The 22,017-nt window shown below is 40.7% G+C and overlaps 1 protein-coding gene across 13 annotated transcripts in view; it reads right to left on the minus strand.

Moving 5' to 3' along the window:
- CELF1 (CUGBP Elav-like family member 1) overlaps nt 1-22,017 on the minus strand; it is a 62,807-nt gene that overhangs the window by 27,263 nt on the left and 13,527 nt on the right. For 12 of the 13 annotated variants that reach the window (XM_071558587.1, XM_071558585.1, XM_071558584.1 and 9 more), the window contains one exon: nt 17,590-17,630. The exons of the other annotated variant lie outside the window; for it this stretch is intronic. The gene's annotated coding sequence lies outside the window, so the exon portion shown is untranslated. The remainder of the gene's footprint in view (nt 1-17,589; nt 17,631-22,017) is intronic. 13 annotated transcript variants of the gene reach the window in all.

Below are 22,017 nucleotides of genomic sequence, written 5' to 3' on the forward strand. Positions count from 1 at the left end.
TTTACAACCTATTAATAAAGCTAGTGTTACACTCCACCCAGCTAGTTGACAGTCATACACTGCTCTCTGTATTGACTCTTCACTATTTGTTAAGTGCAATATGAGGTCTTGTTATCTCTCGGTAGTCAGAGCCTGGCATACCAGAGGACCTGTCTCTGTGGAATTCTGAATGTAACAACACCCTATTGTAGCCATAGTGATTAATAGGCTAAAATAGCTGACCAATCCCTGCATAATCTAGAAAGGACATGGGGAGTGGAACAGTAACTATACTATGATTCCCCCTGCCCCCAAACTCTTTGTTGAAGAATACAGGTACCCTTCTTCCAGAGTAGTCAGCTCACTACATCTCTGCTTTTTGACTTTGAAGATAGTTTGAACGGCTTATTAACTGCACACAACAGTAAACAGTATTCTTCTGTTAATCTGAAATCATATTCCCCCTGAATAAAATTTGAAAAAAATCCAAACCAGGTAATGTTTACTTAATTTTTCCCCTCAATATGCTGCTGTTCAGAGCCTAAGTAAAAACTGATGCCAGGGAAAGCTCATAATTTTATAGCTGTATGAACAGACCTCAGGAACAAAGCTTCTTACTAGAAGGGAAGGGCATCATCATAAATCCTTTCACTCCTCTCTACTTTTCTGCTCAGTGTCAGCACCTCTCCAAAGAGCCACAGTACCTTTTACAGAGATGTAAGCTACCTCTTTTTACTCCAATTGAAAACAACTGGAAATAATTTACCCTTTTCCAATAATAAATTTCAGCCCTGCCTTCTATGCCACAAGCAGCTTCAAGAGCACAGTGTGGCTCCTGTTAACTGGGCAACTCCAACTATGACTTCAATAGTATTCAAGGATTATTCCACTCCCAGTTAACAGGTTTAGTCTGGAGTCATTAATAGGGAAGACTAGATACTGTTCTCTCCAACAACTGATTTAAATAATCAATTTTACAATATCAGCACCCGTAGCACACTATAAATGATACTGCCAAACAGCTTATTTCTCTTTAGCTCTTATGCCTACAATTATCAGACCATTTTTCCCCTCAGGAATCAACACCAGTTGTCAATGACCACTCGGGTTTCTTCAAGAAAACAAACTGCGGGCTCTCCTATCTCTCCTTCCTGTCGCCCTTGCCCCAAGGGGAGCTCATTAGACAGCAAAGGCTTTAGAGACAACAATTCCAAATATCATTTTAGTTATAACTTAGGCATGAAGACAAAATACTTACACAGGGCTTGCATTCAAGGAGCAATGATCCACCATCATCTCTGGAAGGAAATCCAACTTGAACGCAGCCATCGCCTCAGTCTATGACAAACTACTAACACTAAATCAGTGTATTGCCTAACTCCCAAACAACACCACTTCCAAAAGTCCTGCAGGTCTTAACACTCAGCCACACAAAAAACACTCAAATTACAGAAACAGAAGCTCAGGGAGACCAGCAATAGACACCACAGAAACAGGCTGGACTGGGAAAGGGACATGGAATCCCAGATTAAAAAGGGGATGTGACCATGTGAAGGGAGGCTCAGCTTAATACACAATGAAAATGCTGATGCACTAGGCTTGTTTTGTGCAATTTTCCCTGTCGAAGCAGTACTGAGTGCACTGTCAGATAAACAGAGTGTCAGATCCATGAAGATAGCAATGGCTAACAGAGCAGAAAGAATACCAACTCCAGCCTTTCCATCCCCAGCTAACTCCTTGTCTCCCAAAATGGCAGTCCAGGGCCTTGAGGTTCAGACAGACACTTCCCATATCAGCGAGATTAAGCTGTGAAATCAAGAGGCTCCTTCACCACAAACATTTTCAATAGCTGATCTTAACTCTTTTCATCTTGTGCTCTACTACTGACACATTTAAAATCTGTGGCAAAAAATGCCAACTGTTTCTCTAAACCTGCCCAAAAAAATCAAGATATGATTACTCAAAAATTCTTTACCACCCACAGAACATCAAAACTGACTCCATTTATTGGAGTAAAACATACATTGTTCTGGAAACAATACTTTGTCCATCTCTAAATTCTGAGATATACAGAGCCTATAGATGATAAAATAACAGAATGATTTGTTTAAAACTCCTTTGTAATCTTTGATAACACTGATCAAAACAACTCAGCTGCTTGATCATTAAAATAAGAATAACATGTCAATCAAGGCACTGTGAGGTGTATTTATACATGCAATACAGACTTGTTAAGTCTCCAATACCCAAACTAATGGGGAGATAATGTGGATTAAAAGGGATGCACTGTGAGATGCAGAAATATTTGATTGTGGAGACTGAGTGCTGCAGAGGCAGCTGGGTGTGTCAGCGCACCCCAGGAGGAATGATTAATTAGAGTCCAACATGAATCCAGATAAGCCTTACATACAGTCGATATAACCACAAAATAACCCCTTAGGATTGCATGCTGGAGCAGCGGTGACCATGTCTTTCTTGTCTGCTAATGATGCAACATGAATTTGCGCTCCTTTTGACTGGCCAGTCAAAATATACAGCTATATTTATGCTTGCACAGCTACAGCGTGTCAATTATTTTTTCATAAATAACATTTCCAACCTCTGAAAAAACAAGAACATTGCTGATCTTTTGCCTACAATGAGGTTAATGAAAAGGTCAACAAAAACCGTTAGGTCTTATAATACAAAGAGGCACACGTGTTACTGTAAAATAAGAGAGGACAGGAATTTCTCACACATCAGATATTCAACAGTAACTACTTCACACATGCACTTACTATATGGTAAACGCAAGAAGGCTTATTCTTCAATGAAAAAGGTGTAAACTACCTGCTAAGCACCATTTTTAAGAGCATGTAAATAGGCACTAGGGAGCACAGGTCAATTTTTTAGCTTTCAGTAAATTACACTGTTCAATCTACCTTTAGATCACATTACAGGCTTCCCACTTGAAAAATGCCATGTTGTATAAAACACATCATATTCAAATGCTACACGGAGCCCAGAGCCCACTTCATGCATTCCTCTAAAATGAGCCTGAAGAGAAAAACACTTCATTTGTATATGATTAAAACAGCAGATGATAGGGTGGGGTTCTTGCCACTGATCACATAATCTACAGATCAACACTGTAAATTCGGGCCCTACCCCTGAAGATCAGAATTCATTCCTTCTGGTCTTCCAGTCATCTTTAGCTTTTTTCTGCAGCCAGTAAAGTGCCCCACCAGCCATGCTCACTGTAGGTTCAAGGAACGATAATGCTGGCAAACTCTAGAAAATGGGTTTCAAAAAAGTTACTAAGATTGATTAGTTTATTGAAGAAAAGCACTGTATCATTATGATTTGAACTTGTGCCCACCGCTTCCCACATCTCTCTGCTCCTCAAAATCAAAGTTCAATCTGCTTGTTCAATTAAGACAAAACTACAAAATGACAGACACAATTTGATGGAAAGGAAGAATCAATATCAGAATGCTGATTAAATATCTGTAGGTATGTTAGCCAAGACTCTCTGCCTCAGGGTGCTAGACTTCTGAAGCAATGATGGCAACTTCAATGACGAAACATTTAGTGTACAAACAGGTTTGTTTTAACATTATTTAGTTGAAGCCTTTGAGCTAGTGAAATTAAAAGACTTACAGACTTCACTTGTGAAAATGTCAGAAAAAAGTGGAAAAAGATTTTATTTCACTACTGCACAGAAAAAAGAATTAAATAAGGCTGCAGTGTTTCTTTAAAATTAAAGAAACCCGAAAGTCATCCTAATCATTGCACACAAAGAAAGAAAAATAAGAGCTAAACACACTAATTTTTTGCTCAGATGTCAAATTCCTGCTGGCTTCCAGATCCATTCTTTGACTGTTTCTATTCAAAGGATAACGGAAACAATGTCTGAAATTCCAAGCTCTATGGACTGTGGCTACACAAACGTGGCGCTCATCTGACACTACAAACACTAAAAAACATCTATGTATTACATGTAAGGTCTGTCTTTTTTACACTTCTGAAGGCCTAGATGATGCTGCAGAACATATCACTGTACCCGTATGTGCTCCTCAGAGATTGCGAAGTACAAATGCTGAGAGTTTGCTTTTTAAGTTTATATAATTACATGACATCCTGGGGCACAAAATCAAAAATCCATCACAAACCAAAAATCCTGAATCATATTTTCTTTCCTAAGAAAGCCTAGTTCTAATGAACAGTTAATTCTGATAGCTGAGGATAACACTGTCTTTTATTTTATGCTGTCTGAACCTCAGCATACACAAATCTAAAGCTGAGGGACTACCGGGATTGTGAGAGCAAACGATGGGAAAGGATGCAGCCTATGGAGAAATCAGACACTGTGAAGCTTTGAAGGAGACAGGTCCTAGAATAAACTTCCCCTTGTATTATCTGAGCACATTCAGATTCCTACAGTGCTGCTGAATTGCAGTTTTAAACGGATAACCCCCAGGTTATATGCATCAAAATGCACTAACTACTTGTCAATATTTTGTTGTTTCATTTTTGATCATGTAAGAGCGTGGCCAGACTGTTTTCTGCCTATATTGAAATCCGAACTGTCTCCCCATGCCTCGCTGGGTACAAAAAGCCCCTTCCTAGTTGCCAAAACTGTGGTTTCTTCCTCTGCCAATCTCTTTGACCATTATGCACCGTGGGTACACAAACCTGACACATTCAGAATGTTGAATTTACCATCAAAATACATGCAGTTTTTGGGCTGTCCTCAATTCAGATTAAATTAATTGAAAATATTTTTATTTATATGAACTTTTGTAGAAGTTTCCAGATGAAGAAAAGGGGTAGGAGGGAAAGACAATTGCCTTTATCTTGGAAATACTGCAGTTTCATGGCACTCTCTCTTATTCGTTTATCTGAGAGCAGATAAATGAGACACAGACCTAGATGAATTCTGACAAATTTTTACAAATCTGTAATGACAAATAACAGCAAATTATATAAAATCTCTTCTCTGAGGACACCCCCTTCTTGCGGGGGAGAAGCTTGCGTGCCCTCATGAGGTTGAGAGCTACGCTGGAGGTGGTTTGTGCCGCCGGTAGGGTCTCCCATGCCAGACAGGTCTCAGCTGAAGGGTCAGACAAAGTGTGTCCACGGGCAGGACGGGCTTGCTAGCCGTCTGGTAACCATCCTAGGAGAAGGACAACTCCAACCCCAAACCCGGGCAGATGGAGCTCATTTAGCCCTGTAAGGCCATCCATCTAAGAGAAGGATACTCTAACCAAACCTACGTCCTGAGGTATTCGCTGTCACCGTCCAAGCTCGCTAGGCCGTGGCAGATGAACCTCAGGAGTAAAGGGTGGGGCCAGTTCTGCGCACGCTGTGCCTCACCTAAAAAATCCATTGCGCAGGCTTGAAGGGTTCACCCACATTGCAAAGCCCTGTAGCGACAGGCGAGGGTCGAAAATGGCAAGTGATAGGAAGCAGCTGGAAGCCGCAGACCCAACCCTGCATGCAGGCGGTTCAGGCTATGGGTCATTAGAGACTTGACCCCGGAGATGACAGTCTCTTGCGGCAGCATCCTGAATGACCAAGCAGCCTTTTCTAGGGACAGGACTGCTTGCTCCACATGGAGAGGGGCCTAGCAGAGGTGGCCTAAACAAAGCTCATCTCCACACCCGGTTGGATAACCACGGCCAACCGGCATCTTCCATGTGGTCAAACAAAAACAAAGAGATTTCAAAGGCATACGCCTGCCTGCAAAGGTGTGCTAAAATTAACACTCGCATGTTGGAACATCAGAACCATGCTTGATACTGGGGATAGTGCACATCCTGAGCGTCGTTCTGCTCTAATTGCCCACGAACTGTCACGGCTCAACATTGACATTGCTGCTCTCAGTGAAGTTTGTCTTGATGAGGAAGGCAGCCTTAAAGAACATGGTGCTGGCTACACACTCTACTGGTCAGGCAAACCCAAAACCGAAAGACACCTTTCAGGAGTTGGCTTCAGGATTAAAACTCCATTGCCTCCAAACTTGAAAATCTGCCGACAGGTCATTCCGATCGCATTATGTCCTTACGCCTCCCTCTACACAACAAGCAACATGTTGTCCTTTTTAGCGTATATACCCCAACTCTCCAAGCTGACCCAGCAGAAAAAGACAAATTCTACACAGACCTGCGCTGCCTCACCCAAAATGTTCCTGCAGATGATAAGATCATAATCCTTGGTGACTTCAACGCCAGAGTAGGTAAGAATTCTGAAGCCTGGAAAGGAGTCCTGGGCAAGCATGGCATTGGAAACTGCAACGACAACGCACGCCTCCTGCTAGAGTTTTGCGCAGAATGGCAGCTCACCATCACCAACACTATCTTTCAACAGAAAGACAGCCTGAAGACAACCTGGATGCATCCTTGATCCAAGCATTGGCACCTCATTGACTATATCTTAGTACAACAGAGAAATGTCAGTGATGTCCGTCATACTCGAGTGATGCCGAGTGCAGAATGTCAAACAGACCACCGCCTTGTGCGCTGCAAACTTAACCTCCACTTCAAGCCCAAACCTAAGAGAGGCAGCATTCCAAGGAGGAGGCTCCAAGTCAGCAATCTTCAAACAGCCACAGTGAGAGACAGCTTCCAGGGAAACCTTCAAACTAGACTTAAAGATAATCCCATAGATCCCTCTCCTGAAGTGCTTTGGCAACATATTAAAAGTTGCATCCTGCAGTCCTCTGAAGAGTCCCTAGGGTTCTCCTCCAAGAAAAACAAAGACTGGTTTGATGAGAACAATCAAGAGACCCAGGAATTGCTGAAGAAGAAGAGAACTGCTCACCAAGCACACCCTGCTCAGCCATCTTGCCATATAAAAAAAGCAGCCTTTCGTCTTGCATGCAGTAAGCTCCAACAGAAACTTCGAGACATCCAGAACAAATGGTGGCTCGACCTAGCAGAAAAGACACAACTATGCGCAGATTTGGGTGACCAAAGACGATTCTATGAGGCCCTGAAAGCAGTGTACGGACCCACACACCAGGTTCAAAGCCCCCTATGCAGTGCAGATGGTCAACTGCTTCTAACAGATAAAAGCTCCATCCTGAACCAATGGTCTGAGCACTTTCAGACTCTCTTCAGTGCCAACCGTGTAGTCCAAGGCTCAGCAATTCAGCACATTACACAACAACCCGTGAAACATGAATTGGATGCAGCCCCTACTATGGGAGAGATACTCAAGGCCATACAACAGGTGAAAACTGGCAAGGCAGCTGGGGTTGATGGAATTCCACCTGAAATCTGGAAGCATGGAGGTCAAGCACTCCATGCCAAATTCCACGAGCTTGTTGTGCATTGCTGGGAACAAGGGGAACTACCACCAGATCTCCATGATGCAGTCATCATCACCCTGTACAAGAAGAAAGGAGAAAAATCAGACTGCTCAAATTACCGAGGTATTACTTTGCTCTCCATTGCTGGTAAAATCCTTGCAAGAATACTTCTGAACAGACTAGTACCCACTATTGCAGAAGATCTTCTACCTGAAAGCCAGTGTGGTTTCAGAGCCAATAGGAGCACCACAGACATGGTGTTTGTTCTCAGACAACTGCAAGAGAAGTGTAGGGAACAGAACAAAGGTCTCTATGTAACCTTCGTTGACCTCACCAAAGCTTTCAACACTGTGAGCAGAAAAGGCATGTGACAGATCCTGGAATGTTTAGGATGTCCCCCCAAGTTCCTCAAAATGATCATCCTGCTACATGAGGATCAGCGTGGACAAGTCAGATATGGCGATGCACTCTCTGAGCCCTTTCCAATAACCAGTGGTGTGAAACAAGGTTGCGTTCTTGCAGCAACTCTATTCACAATCTCCTTCAGCATGATGATCCAAAGAGCCACAGCAGACCTCGATGAAGAAAACGGCATCTACATCCGATATCGTACCGATGGAAGCCTATTCAACCTAAGGCGACTGAAGGCCCACACCAAGACCCTGAATGACCTTGTCCGCGAGCTGCTTTTTGCTGATGATGCTGCCCTCGTTGCTCACACAGAAGCAGCTCTGCAGCGCTTAACATCCTGCTTTGCAGAGGCTGCTGAGCTTTTTGGGCTGGAAGTCAGCCTGAAGAAGACGGAAGTTTTCTACCAACCTGCACCTCAAGAAGTCTTCCATCATTCTCACATCACCATAAGCAATTCAGAGCTTAAGTCAGTCCAGCAGTTCACCTATCTGGGAAGTATCATTTCCTCAGACGGTAAGATTGACAAAGAGATAGACAACAGGCTAGCAAAGGCATACAGAGCCTTTGGAAAACTCCATAAAAGAGTCTGGTCCAATAAACACCTGAAGAAAAGTACAAAGATTAGTGTCTACAGAGCCATTGTACTGTCTACTCTTTTATATGGGTCTGAATCCTGGGTCATCTACCGCCACCACCTGCGGCTTCTCGAACGCTTCCATCAGCGCTGCCTCTGTTCAATCCTAAACATCCACTGGTCTGATTACGTGACCAATGTGTCTGTTCTTGAACAGGCAGGGGTCAGCAGTATTGAGGCCATGCTGATGAGAACGCAGCTGCGCTGGGCAGGGCACATCTCCAGGATGGAGGATCACCGCCTTCCGAAGATTGTGCTCTATGGTGAACTTGCCACCGGCTGCCGCAAGAGAGGAGCCCCAAAGAAGAGATACAAGGACTCCCTGAAACAACACCTCAGCCTTGGCCATATTGACTGCCACCAATGGTCCACTCTGGCCTCCAATCGGGATTCATGGAGACACACCATTCACGACGCTGCTGCTTCCTTTGAGAATGCACGGAGAGTCAGTCTTGAGGAGAAAAGACAACGCAGAAAGAACCGTTCCTTGCCAATGTCACCTAGGGAGATGTTCCGCTGTGCCTTTTGTGACCGGACCTGCCTATCCCGTATCGGCCTTTTTAGCCATCAGCACGCTTGCAGCAAGCGTGGGTAGTGCCCTTCTCAAATCTTCATTCGCGAAGCCTGGCCATGATGATATAAAATCTATTTTGTAAAATTAGGAAATTATTTTTCTAGAAAAAGAAGATAAATCTTTGCACTGAATTGAACAAATTTTTTATTCAAATTGATTCCAAACAGTGGAATTTATAAAAAGATAGACAAGAAACATATACAGGTATATTTTCTTTTAAATTGTCTGTGGGCTTCATCAGATACATTCACTTCTTTTGGAACCTCTACTTCTGCTCTTCTTGCTTTGCAACATTTACTTCAAACAGAATCTACTGCCCCACAATTAACAAAGCAGTTGGGGTTTCCTATGTTCACATGAGTAAGGCAGACTGACAAAGGCAAATGGAAACTGTTAAGAGGGAACACCTGTAATTAAATTCATAGATAAATATTTAGTGGTGGGGACTTCTGTAATCCTGTCAAACCTTGACAAGGTTTGAACACAACTGGATGCTTCCAGGGATATAATTTTCCACTTCTATTTACTGCACATACATATAAATCCCAACTGTATTTTTACAACAGATAACCCATGGACCATCTGACTGAAAATACTGCACATAAGAACTAACATTAGGATAGGTAACATTAGGAAGAAAAACTAAGTAACCTCATCTTTAAACATAGACTAATCAACAATTATTAAGACTGTAGACTTATTTGCCTAATGCCCGTAGTACCAGGCACTAAGAGAAGGAAACCAAAAACCAGACTATGTCCACTGTGGCAGTTCTCAAGGTCCTTAGTCCTAACTTTTTAAATCAACACATCCAGTGCAAAATCTTCATGTGAAAATAGGTATGTAAGACACTTTGTATTAAACACACAAAAGTTACTGCTTCTCAGTAGCCATTCAGATCACAACTACATTGACCATAACATTACCTGTCTAAGTGTGTTGGATGAAGGGTTTCTGAACTCAGCTGGTCAGGAAAGACCTATTGCTTGAAAATGATTTTTCAGAGAGAAATCAAGGGATTGAAAGCTGTGGTAGAAAAGAATGGTCTGTTCCAAGCTCTGTAGCAACCCAATGCAAAAACCCAAGCACTTCCCTTAGCTCGTCCATTTCCAGATGTCACATAGACAAACTCAGAGGCTGTGATGCTTTCCTGGGACACGGAGAATACTGTTTGCTATACAATAATTCCATGAACTAGGGGTAACCCTTAACACAAGTATGCTAATACATACCAAAAGCAGAACTAAAAAGCTATTTCTGTGGATGTTTTTTACCTTCTTACAATAAAGCCAATAAGTCTCAAGATCCTTCCTGCTTAGCTGTGCACCCCATAGCCAACAATGCCCTCTGCTTTGGGCAGGGACACCTTTCACTAGACCAGGTTGCTCAGAGCCCCGGGCCTCGAACACTTCCAGGGATGGGGCATCCACAACTTCTCTGGGCAATCTGTTCCAGTGTCTCACCACCCTCACAGTAAAGAATTTCTTCCTAGCTTCTAATCTAAACTTACTCTCTTTCAGTTTGAGGCCATTCCCCCTTGTGCAGTCACTACATGTTCTTGGAAATAGTCTCTCCATCTTTCTTGTAGGCTCCTTTCTGGTACTGGAGTACTGGTGGTATTATCACCATGATGACAAACAGTTCTGCTTTTACTGCTGTACATTTATTATTTGTCTGTATAGTTTAGGTGTACCTCTTGCTTTTACTTCAAACAATAAGCAATGAAGTGAATGCACATAAAAATTGTAAAAGGTTGTGTGACTATTACCTTCCTAGGCAATTCGTAGCTCCAAACCAATTTTCAAATAACAGCTAAGGAAACAAAACCTTAATGACTATCAATAGCATTTCCCCTCTGAGGAGGAAAGTAGATGAACTTCACACACAAGAGTAGAAGATTCTTGAAACTCCTTGTCAGTATAGTGCAGATGCAGTAAACTCACATGAACAAATTGGACAAGTACTTAGAAGAGACCCATCAGAGGCTCCCAGACAAACCTCTCCTGAGCTAAAACCAGGGAGGGCTGAGAGACCACCCAGTCAGTTTTGTGGTGAAAACAAACACTACAAGTTATCAGCCTCTGCAAACGGTGAAGATAGATCTGGAACATGCTGAAGTTTGCCTTTGCATTTGTGTTGGGACAAAATAGAAAATGCTACGTAAAACAAAAAGGAAGAGTTGTCCTGTTAAAGCTACTCAAGAACTGAACTATAAACACTAATTAAAAGTGCTCAGCTATTATCCACACTATATTCAATTGCTTTAGTAACACTAAACTGTCCCCAACACCGCTGCGCCTCCACCCCCAAAACCACACAACAGACAAAACCCAAACCCCTGACCTCTGGACTTCAGAAATATGACAGCGCAGATAGGAACCATTGTGTACACTTTTCCTCCTTTTTAAAAGGCCTTGCCATTGCTTTCAGTAGGACACCATGTAACTGATGAAGAAATACAATCTATGTCATGCTTAATATCTGGCTCACTCCTGAGGACAACTTACACCAAATGGCAGACAGTACCTCTGCAATATGAGAGCTTATCTACCAGGAAACAGGTTACAACATCTGTTCAAATCTGAGAAACTAAAAACAAAACAGAACAAACAAACAAAACACAAACACCCCAAAACCCAAAAACAAACAAGGAAAAAAAAAACCAGCAAAAAACCAAACCAAACCAAACAAATCCCAAATCATCACCAAACTGCAACTAGGTCCTGTTCTGCCAGTAACTGCTACTAACAGGACACCTAAGAAGAAAACAGAAGCAGCCCAATTATCAGTCTTAAGACCCTCTTACAGTGTATTAATGAAATTCACAGTGGTCTGCAAATTTCTTCAGTTTTCCTCTCATCTCCTCTTGATATATTGTCTCTTCTCCTGCTTGTCTGAGAGGGGATGAAGGAGTGGTGCTGTGAATAACCTGACAGGGCTGGGGGTAGTGGAATTTTGTGATGTGAGCAACCCACAGCTCTGCAGACAATGATCTGCTTCTCTAGGGTGGAACAGCTGCATGATGCTGCCCTGAGTTTTACTTTCTCAGTGCCCAGCTGTCGGCCAACACAGAAGCACGAGGCTGCTCACCCAGTGCAGCTGGGTCTGCTACTTCAGTGAGGATCCTACAAAGGCTTGCACAGGCATTAACAAAAACAGACAAAATTAACAGACTGGCTATGAGACCACCTCCTGACAGGGACCTAACACATCCCATATCCAACACTAAAATTTCTCATTATCCTATTGTCAAGGAGGAATATGCAAGCTGACAGCCTTCAAAGCATTATTTTGAGGTGTAACACAACTATTATTTCAAGCACCTGTATCTATTAAATTTTTTTTTATGCAAAGACAGAACCTTCAAAGAACTTCAAATATGTCAGTCTGCAATAGTGCTATTAACGGAGTGAGGACAGCTTCAGCTGGTATACATGGACTTTTTCCAAAGACAGCCACTTTCTGCCCACTCTGCTGTCAAGGTGAGTACACTAGCATAGTAGTCTACATTAGCACAATCAATCAATAAATATACCCATATAAGTAAAAACCTTCAAATTCAGCCAGTTTCCTAGAAACTCCATCTTCCCTTTGATGTTTGCTTAGTTCCTTTTTTACCTGTTCCCCAACGATATATTACACACTTCCATTAATCTTCATAGAAATATAAGACAAGGTAGCTGCATTGGTTTTTCCCCCTTATACTATTTTCTTTTGCTAGCTTTGATTTTGTAATTTAGGTTCCCAATTATGACCTTCAGGATAGTGATATGAAATTTATATTTAATTTCTGTTTCTCACAGATAAATTTTGTTTCTTTCTCTTGCATATTTCCTTGCTTTTTTCAGACTAGGGAAATGGAGAGTGTGGACTTAAAACACACGACACAGTAAGATTTGCTGTGATGAAAGAAAACAACTAAGATCGGGCTGAGAAGATACTGCATGAAAGTTAGTGGATGTGAAGCAAAGAAGCAGACAAACAAACTGCCAAAAGACTAAATCTTGAGTCTGGAGCAATGAACACAGGGCATTAACAATTAACCTCTTGGAGCAACTGTACCTGTAGATAACAGATAACAACAAGCCTTAATGCAAGTTCCCTAGAACAATTAATTTTCACAAATCACAGACTAGGAGTAAACACCATGTTTAACCCTCTTTTAAAGACATTTTACAGTTAATAATTGATATCAGGAAGATGCATTGATGTATCCAGGGCAATTGCTTTTAAAGCAAACCTGTATACGTTTTGTCCCCTCATTCTAGTACATTAAAAACAACAATAACAAAAAAAACAATTTATCCTTACCTGTAGGTTGTGGTTTGCACTGTTTCAGGGATTTTTGTAAATATATGTGAAATGTCTAATTTCAGGTACTACTTAAGGCCTACAGAAAGGTATGCAAAAGAAAATTTCAATCTAAAACTGTGGGTTTTTTTAAAACATGTTCCAACATTCCACTAGACATAGTTTGAGAAGCATATTGAGTTTTTACAATCACAGCGCTAGAACGCAACTGAGCTCATACTCTGCAAGAGACAAACTATGGAAAGCAAAAGTACCAAAGAGATCTGAAAGACGTGTATTCACTTTGGCACTGTAGACAGAAAAAACTTCTTGAGAAAGTAGGAAAAGCAGCTTGGTCACAATAACAGTAAGAGGAAATAAAGGCAGCTGTATGACACAGAACAGCAGATAAGGCAGGAAATAAGTGCGAGAAGTCAGGACATGTATTTTACCCTGTGGAAGGCCAGAGAAGAACTAAAAGGAGACAGGATGGAACACTGACGGAAGTGGCAAGATTATAGAGTTTCCCCTTGCACTCATTCTTTTTGTTTATTGACTGCATTCAGACCCTGAGACACACAGAAACACAGATGGCAAATCACACTTGAACTACCACTTAAATCTACAGTAGAAAAGAATAAGAATATAATGCTTGCAAGGAATCCTGCCCTGAAGGCTGGGTACAGATCTCACTTACAGTGTCTTTTTCCTCTTTCTCTCAAATGTTGCTTCTGAGCTTACAGAAAGACATTTTATTTTCTAAGACTGGCCAGAAGTTTACCTTCAGCTATTTCATCTTTTTGTGCAACAAACAACCCTGCAAGCAATTCTATAGAATAGAAAACTTTAGATTATCTTTGAACTTTTTCACTTTGTAAATACAAAACACAACACCTAGAAATATGTTTTTCAGATAAGCCTGTATTTTGCTGTCCTTTCCTGGATTATAGGAATCTGCAGCTCTGTACTTAGTAAAAAAGATGCATTGGAAAAAAACATTCTGCCATTTTGCAATATTTAACAGATTTTTAAGGACTCAAGTACACATTTTAATATAGTTTTCTGCCATTGAATGACAGCTAGAAGTTATTCCTCTGGTAAGCAGCTGGAAATGTATTAGGTCTTGGAAAGCTCTGAAGCCAAAGGTGCTTGTCTTCAAGCCAAATGTGCCATAAAGCATTACAACGGGCAAAGCAACTACATTTACACAGAGAACTGCTGTGTGGTTGCATATTGGAACCAAGAGGGACCACAGAACCTGCTAAACAATTCCAGGACAATACCGCATGCAAAGATTGTTATATTAACCTACAGGAGAACCTCAGTGAATCAAAAATACCTTAAGTTTTTTACAAGCAACACATATTGTGCACACGTAAAGAAAAGCCTTAAAATAAGAACTGACCAGAGTTACTTTTTTTCCCTAAGACATATAATGTGGTATCTTGACTCAAAGGTACAAACGGCATATTATTACTCTCCTTCCTTCAATGTCATGGAATAGCAGTCAGATCGGTTTAAATTTTTTTCTGATAGGGTCTTTTCTTCTTCTCTTACGTTTCAAGAGACCTCTTGGACTAAAAGGAACAAGTTCTTTACAGCCACTGGAACAGGCACACAAGCATTTTGGGGAGTCCTTTAATCTCAAATTGTTTCTACTAACAGTACCAGATACAAACAAGAATCAGTTAGTATTATACTACAAAAAGGTCACTATTTCTCTCATTTCGTTTTATCCAAAGGAAAGCTGTTTGTTGCACATTACCTAAAGAAAGTTCAAATGCAGCCCAGACAAGGGCTCTCCAGGACAATCAATCATAGAATGAACTGGGTTGGAAAAGATCTCCAAGATCATCAAGTCCAACCTTTGATCCAACACCACTGTGATTACTGGATCATGGCATTAAGTGCCACATCCAGTCTCACTATGCAGTCAAAATAGTAATCACTGCAATAATAACCACTATGCAGAACACCAACTTGGAACAAAGTCAGTCAGGGCTCTTGGCATGAAGCTGCAAAGGCACAGCTCCAGTATTGTCCATGAGAAGAGTGGAGGTGGGAATGGGATGTGGTATCCCTGGGAAGGCATGCAAAGATGTGGAGATATGGTTTAGTGGCAGTTAAGTTAATGGCTGGACTATGATCTTTAGGGTCTTTTCCAGCCTTAAAGATTCCATGACTATCATTTGACAATCTATAGGCTTTTCCTGCCTGTTTTTATCGCCACGCAAAAGATGTACATTTTGTAAGGGGCTCAGATCTGTAGAAATTTTATTTGAACACAGACATGTTTCAGGTGAAAACAGGTAAGGTGCTATTCTTCTTCATACATGTCTACAAGTGTGTCTCAATGGAGTTTTCATTAGAGCTTACCTTCAGGAAAACAACAGCTTGACCCAGAGGAGGGGCAGGACAGCAAGAACAATACAAACCCTACAGTGCTCTCTATTCACAGTACAAAGGCATTTTTGTCCTCCAGCAGAGTACCAGCATGGTAAATGTGGATATGACAACAGTCAATACAAAGGTAAGAGCTCCTCAGTCTTGAAACTATCTATGTTCATAAGGCACTGGTAGGACAATATTATCTGCTTTGCCAAAGTATGGTATATAAATGTCCAAACACAAGAAAAAATCTGGAATCTCCGAGTAAGCTCTCTATTCAAAAACTTGTCTGGTTCAAGAGAGCAGCTACCTGAAGACCGGGGAACAAATCAAGTGCTATTTCAAAGACTGATTGATTCCTTATCTCAAAGTAAAGCTGACAACTCCTCAATTTTATTCTCTGTACCAGACCAGGAGCAGAACATCGTCAGTTTTATTCTGATACATATCTGTAGAGTTAAAAAGTATTTCATACTGAGACATATAGAAACAATTTTATACACCATTATCAGATGTAAAAGAAAAGACTTCATCTTTCATTTGAATACCTTTCTAAATTCACATTTAGGCAGATGAATTCAACTTCAACATGATTTTGCTGGAAATCATGTATCTTGCAGCAAACGGAAGTGATTTACTTTCATCAACCAGAAACCTGGTGATTACTTTGCTATTTAAATAATCTGACTATTTTGCTATTTAAGTAATTCAAATCTATTGATTCTGGACCTGAGTTTTGCCATTGGCAGAATCCTGTGAGTTTGAGAAACTAGGCCTAATCAGATTAGTCTGTCTCAAAAGATGCAAACTCTTCAGACAAACCCCACAAACATAATGACCAGTATTCTCTTTTTCCAATTTTCTGTATGGTCCTAATGGAGTTGCAAAGGAGCAGGAAGGGCAAAGCACAAAGCAACAGTCATGTAGGAAAGAAGTCGAGTGTTTAGCAACACACACAACGCCTGGAGACAAATGCCCTCAAACCGGTACTTCCAGAGGTCAATCACCAGTTCTCTAAACAACATCACTAAAAAATGAAGGTGTTCCTGGATTTCTTAAACCCATTTTAGATTTTTCTACCCCCATGAGTAACATATGGAAAGGCAGGACATCCTGCACTTTAAAGACAAATTTATTTTTCTTTCTGATACAGACACAACTAAATCCTTTCCAAGGTATTTATGCAAACTGTAGCAAATGTATAGTAGAATGTAATAAAAAATGTAGCATGATAATGTTACTTAACACAGCAGTTACAGGTCAATTCCTCAGAAGTGAACCGAAACTCTGGAAGTACACAGTTACAAACAGCCTGAGCTATTCTTCTGATACTTCTCTGACCACACAGTAGTCATTCCAACTTCCCAAACCAGAGAAACAATGTGATCACGGAGAGCTATCTGTTGGGTTGTCAAGCTGACTTGGTGTACCATGCAAACTACATGAGAAGGAAGCATAACCAAGGACAGAGGACTGGAAACTGAGTAAGAAAGAAAGGGGCAATTGTCTCAGCTGTTGCTTGAAACTACAGCCTTACTGGACTTACAGCATTAAGAAAATTGCACTAGAAGAATCCTTGTATTTGGCTTCAAGCATTTTCACACTAGACTTAAGTTCCTGTTTGGCTGCACATAATCAAATTTGACTTAGCCTGGAAGGAGTTGTTCCACTAATACTCACCTTTAGGGTTTCATGTACTACAGAATACTGCAGATTTGCTCTGGTCAAGAAATTACTATGAGGACGGGTATTTCTACTTTGTAGTTTCTAAAGCTATTAAACTACAGATGGAGTTAAAGATGCCTATTGAGCTGCTGCTAACAGTACTAGACCATTAACACTCCCAACCCCCCTTAACAGTACAAAGGCAGGAAACTGCAGAGTTTAAGGTTCAGGGAACACTGCTCACTGCAGTGGAAAATGACTGCTTTCATCACTGAATGTAAAAACAACTTCTCTTTAAACCTTTGAAAGGAAGATCCATTACACAACTGAGGGATACAAACTGTAGTTGGTTCATACCTGCAGCTACGCACCTCCCTCTGGGTGTTCCAGTCTTCAATCTAAAACATAAGAAAAAAACAGGCATTGAGGACTCTATAGCTAAAATCAGATAAAAACAATCACTACAACATGAATTCCATCTTGTAAAGCACTAAGGACTGTGAAAGTAAAACATATTTTTAATAACAGAAGTCATCATGAGGTGCTAATTACCCTCATTAGACTTAAAACTGAAGCTGTGTATTTCAGAAATACAGAGTAAAAGAAAGGGTGCAAAAGAAAGGGCTGAAAAACCGCAACATGTCTGCAAACAGAAGTCTTAGAGCTCCCTAATAACATTCACTGAACTTATCCCACCTGTCTGGCTTTCTGACTGTCATTACAGAGGCAGTTACCAACAGCAGCAATCACAAATCTAAACTCCTATATTACATTATTTTGACAGCTGCAGCACTAACAGATGACCCTGAACCCGCAGATGGGAACTCTGATGTAAGACTGCATAAATGAAAATGTATGAAAAGGCATCAAATTAGGGAACACAAAGAATTAACAACTCAAGGAAAAGATGTTATTTCTACATCTTAAGCAAATCATCAACCACGAACCATACAAATTTCCTTACTAGTGTTACAAATATATTTGTAAATCTAATTGTGGAAGTAGTTATGCTAAGGTTTACGGGGTTTAACTGGACCTGTGGTGGGGTAACTTGAAACAGTAGTGGGGGCCCAGAAACTATTGGGAATTTGCTAGGAACAGCAGGACAATAATTAAAGGGATTAGTGAAGTAAATAGAACCTGAGGAAGAAAACAAACTGTTGCTTAAAGATAAGATTAGAATCAACATATGTAAAAGGTTTGGTGATGGGGGCCTAATTAACCAGAATCCTGTGTTAGACGAGCGTGGTAGATTTTTAACCCTTGGAGACCGACATCAATTGTATACATATAACCTATGTAACTGATTTAGAAACGAGACCGTGTGTCTTTGTGCACGTACAACGCTGTAGAAAAGGTATAAAAGCTGTCTTCAAGAATGGCTCGTTGGAATCCTGGCTTAGGACAATAGTCCCCAGGTTTCCCGGGCCCAGCAAATAAAGCACCGCATAAACTGATACTCTGTCGGTTTGTGTTTCTGTGAACGGGCAACACTAGCACCTGATAAATAAGGGGTGCTACTCCATGAATCACAGCTCTCTTTTGGAAACTCCGCAACTGACCCACAACACAAGCTAGCATATATTTAACCACAAAATTCCGATATTTTTCACTGTGGAGTTGCCTTTTTTTGTAAATAATTTCTTCTGTTTCCTTCTGGGTTATTTTGCAGAACAACATTTATGCCATTTTAGCAGTACTTCACCTAAAATGCAAATCCATTAACTTATCTATAGGTACAAAACCAAAACCTGCATCCATCTGCAAGGGGAAGAATTACACAACACTATCTGTGCTCCCACATTTTCACTACTTTGCAGGCTCCTTTATAATATTTGTTCTATATTTTTTACTAAGTGGGAATAAGTAATCCATATCCTCTTCTAACTTGCCTTGTAATATACTTGTCTCATGTAACATACATGTCATCATGTCTCATGCCCTCTTCTCCAAAGGGACATATCTTGAGAATTTTCTATTGCTATTTTGTAGTAATTTTCAATTGTTCTAATTTCTTCCTATTTATTTAATTAAATCAATTGATTTAATTACGTATTATAGTCTTTAAAGGAATAAAGAATCCTAAACACAGGAACAAAATTAATTTTCTTATAATAGTTGTTAAGAACAATAAAATCAATCCATAAATCCTCACAAACAAAACTCAGTTATTTGAAATGTATATTTTCAAAATTAGGAATATTACTGAAAACTGAATTTTGTTCAGGGAATGCTTTACATACTTATTTTTGTTCTGTTTCACAAAAGGATTCTGGATTATGAAGCTCCAGCTAGTGATTCAGGCAAATATGGTATCTGAGTGTCCTAGTTCAGCAGACGTGAACAGTCTTTATCACTGTGTGTGTGAGACTAAAGCTGTGTATTCTCCACCTTCTACATTATTTCTCATGAACTGTTAACAATGGACCATTTGCAGCAGCTGCCCAGGGCACACCTGACCCCTCAGGCTGTGAGCTGGGTGTTAAAGCAGACTGTGAGATAAGAGCTGTGATAACTTCCCTCCAGGGGGTTGTTAGCACCTTCACACTCAGCCTGAGGGGTCATGTCTGCTAATGGGCCAGCAACAATTCCAAGAATACCCCATGACTCACAGAGTTAGATCACCCATCCTGGAACTCTCCACCCTGGGGGAGGGACTGGGCATTCCCACCTGAACCTGAGCGTATATAATCTTGGGATTGGGAGACTTCTGGGACCATTTGTTGATCCAGAGGAGGACCAGCACTTTGACAGGACTGTGACCGTCATCTATACCAACAGGTTTTTCACTTCCTTTTACTCTGGACTCAGGGAAACCACGGCAGGGGGTGGTGCTCAGCACAGAGGCTAATGAACACCATTCTGTTTGTGCCCTGGGGTGCTGGGTTATACTTCTGGTTTTGTGGGTTAAAACCAATTTCTCTTTGTATGATTGCATTTATTGTAGTATTTTTACTGAATTGTAACTCTGACTTATAATCTCTTTTGTGTTGGGTTCACCTCCCCTGCCGGGTTATCTTTAAACCAGCACACTGAGGACACCTCCTTCCACCTCAGCTACATTCCTTTGCTTTGTGGAAGTTTAATTAAGAAATATTTGTTTATGGCTCCGAAAAAAATGGTCTCAGATTCCTGCTAACAGACCTGCCTTCAAAATACATATTTTTTTGTTGTTTCTTTTAAACCAAATTTTTGCCAGATATTTAAGCCCTATAAAACATGTCTTATATACTGTTTTACTCTTTTGATAATCAGATGTCAGAAAAAATTAAATATACATTTTTTTTGATCTTGTAAATGCTTAAGAATGTCTATATAAACAACTTCCCTTCACACATGTAACTATGTAATTCTCTAGAGAATTAATTAAAAAACTTCAAAGGAACCAAAAGTGCAGCTAACATAGCCAGAGGAACCCATAAGTCTTGGACACCTTTGGGAAAAACACACACCTCATTGAATCAAAGGCAAAATCCAAGACAATAAAAGCTTCAAAAACCAAGCAGCAAATCTGACAATCACCTGTAGAAAGCCTGAGAAAATGCTCTTAAATCATAAACTGTTTTTGTATAGTTCATTTAACTGCAGTTCTATTGGTTAATGGACCTTTGACCCTGCCTTTTCCTCAGTTTTCACCCAATCCTGCCAAACCTGGGGACTGCCCCCAGGATTGGACGTTACCTCGTGGTTTTTTGAATAAACAGAGGATTCTCTGCCTTGCAACTGCCTGGTACTCCTTGTCTCTGCCTCTCTTCTCTGCCCCCATGGAACAAAGGTGACAGCAGGGAAACTCTTTTCTCTTTCCCTCCACACGGCACAGAAGAGACCCTTTTGCTTTTAAAACTTATAGTATACAATGTGTCCAGCACAGTCATTTTTATAATTAACTGATGTGGCAGAAAGCTCTTGTGAGCCAGATCCTCCCCAGCACAGCATTGGATGCTCACAGCCAACTGTTTTCATGGTCGCATGAGTGTAGGTTCTTAGTGGAGTCAGCAAAACAATTAATAGGCATAAATTGAGACATCACAGCTTTTGCAAAGATTTTTCCTGAAGTTGCCGCCCAACTGAAGTGCTGCATCTGAGTACAGATGTCATTTTCAACTACTATACAAAGCCAGGAGGAACTGCCACACCACCTGGCAACTCCATATAAAACCCCCAAGGTTTAACACAGAGATTTAACACTTAGCCCTGCCAGATCTATCAGTGACGAAATATACTCTCACCGATGAACAGTTGCAACTTCTGATACACAATATAATATAAACAGAACTACAGTTGGCAATGAAAACAAGTAGCTCTAGCACTGAGTACTAGACAAAGGATATGAGCCCAATAAATTCAGTGATTCTGCTTCAATACTAAGTGGTAAAACTTCAGTCTCACCAGCACCTAGGACCATTTAAGAGAATACCAAATCATTTAATGGATTCTGATCAATGAAATTGCTTACAGTCACCACTTGTCTAGACCAGTTAGTTCCTGATTTCTCATTATAGTTCCCGATTTCTCATTATAGTTCCCACGAACTAATGTTTATGGGATGTCATGGTTACCATTGGCAATGAAAGAGTCTAACAGATAAAACAGACCACATAGTTCAACCTCAGATACATCCTGGTGTCAACAGTCTCTCATATAAATCAGCATTCAGTCTGGACTCACTACAGATTTGCCGATTTTTAAGTACCAATATGACCAGTAACAAAAATTTGAAAATATAAAAAGAACTACTTATTTGTAGGAAGTAAAGGAGGGAAATAATGATGCATCAGAGAGCGA

This window comes from Pithys albifrons, chromosome 6 (genome assembly GCF_047495875.1).
Source record: "Pithys albifrons albifrons isolate INPA30051 chromosome 6, PitAlb_v1, whole genome shotgun sequence".
Taxonomy (NCBI): domain Eukaryota; kingdom Metazoa; phylum Chordata; class Aves; order Passeriformes; family Thamnophilidae; genus Pithys; species Pithys albifrons.